This window comes from Aureococcus anophagefferens (assembly GCF_000186865.1).
Source record: "Aureococcus anophagefferens unplaced genomic scaffold AURANscaffold_2, whole genome shotgun sequence".
Taxonomy (NCBI): Eukaryota; class Pelagophyceae; order Pelagomonadales; family Pelagomonadaceae; genus Aureococcus; species Aureococcus anophagefferens.
This window is the reverse complement of record NW_008705562.1, coordinates 2516720-2518040: the sequence shown is the minus strand read 5'-3', so window position 1 is coordinate 2518040 and position 1321 is coordinate 2516720.

Below are 1321 nucleotides of genomic sequence, written 5' to 3'. Positions count from 1 at the left end.
GCGCGCGGCCGCGTCCGGCGCCTGTGTGCAAATCAACCAGTGAGCTGGGACGTCGGGGCCAAACTTGAGAATTCTCTAGCTCGGTCAAATCGAAGTCGATTCGGCTGATTTCTGGACGAATCGATTGCTCTCAGCGAGTTCTCGAAGCACGGCGGAAGTGCTCGTGTCAAAACATTCGAATACGCGCACATTGAAGTCGGGTTGAAGATTTGATTTGCACACAGTCCGGCGCGGTCCGGCCGTCCGGCGGCGCGGACTCGGACCGCCGCTGCTCGTCGCGCCGGCGCCGCGTCTGGGGCGTCGGGGGCGGGCCGGCGCCCTTGGCGCGGCCGTCGACGACGAGCTGGCGGCCGAGGTTCGCGAGCTGCACGGCCGTGAGGCCCTCCGTCGGGATGTGGCTCTTGGGCCGCCGGTCCGCGGGCGCGGACTCGCCGCGGCGCCGGGGCCCGCGCGCGCGCGGCTCCCGCGCGCGGGGCGGCTTCTCGCGCCGCCGGCCGCGGCGCGGGCCCTCGCCGGGCATCTCGATGTCGACGCGGTCGCCGTCGTCGTCCGCGAACGAGCGGATCGCGCCCGCGAAGCGCCGGCCCTGCTTGACGGAGCCGTCGCGCCGGAGGCGGCCCTCGCGCTTCATCTGGTTCCGGAACGACGTGCGCCGCACGACCATGCCGTCCCGTGACCCGGCCGCGTCCTGGCGCCGCTGGTCCGCGAGGATGTCGTCGATGGAGAAGGAGTGCGTGAACTGCGGGTTCTTGAGCGCGAAGTTGCGCTCCTCGCGCTGCTCGAAGTACTTCTTCAGGCCCTCCTCCACCTTCTGGGACCCGCCGCGCTTCGTCTGGAGGAGCGTCGACGGCATATTGCGTTCTCCGGGCGCAGGAAACAATCGTCGGCACCAAGGTCGCGTCTGAGAGCCGGGGGCAACCCTCGCCTGCTTGACGGCACCAGCGGCCTGTATGGCATAAGCCGATGTACATTCAGCTACATATAGTACGGTACCATCCGGGGGTATTTTTTAACGGCCGTGACGCCCCCATCTAGCGGCCGTGCCCTTTTGCATACCCCGAGACGAGTCAGAGATGCGTCTTTCCTGAAAAAAGCGCGTCCAACGGACATGATGGCGTCGAGATCCGAGCCCTGCAGGACTCCTGATAGTCCTACGTAGGATATATAGAACGGTACTTTCGAGGATGTAGCGCCCGGCGATGATCCGATGGCCCCAAAACCTGCTGATTTTGTGCACACGCCGAGGCGGGGACAAGGTGCGCCCCCCGCCAAAAGAAGCACGTCCAACGGCACCGATCGCGTCGAGCATCAGCGCCACCCA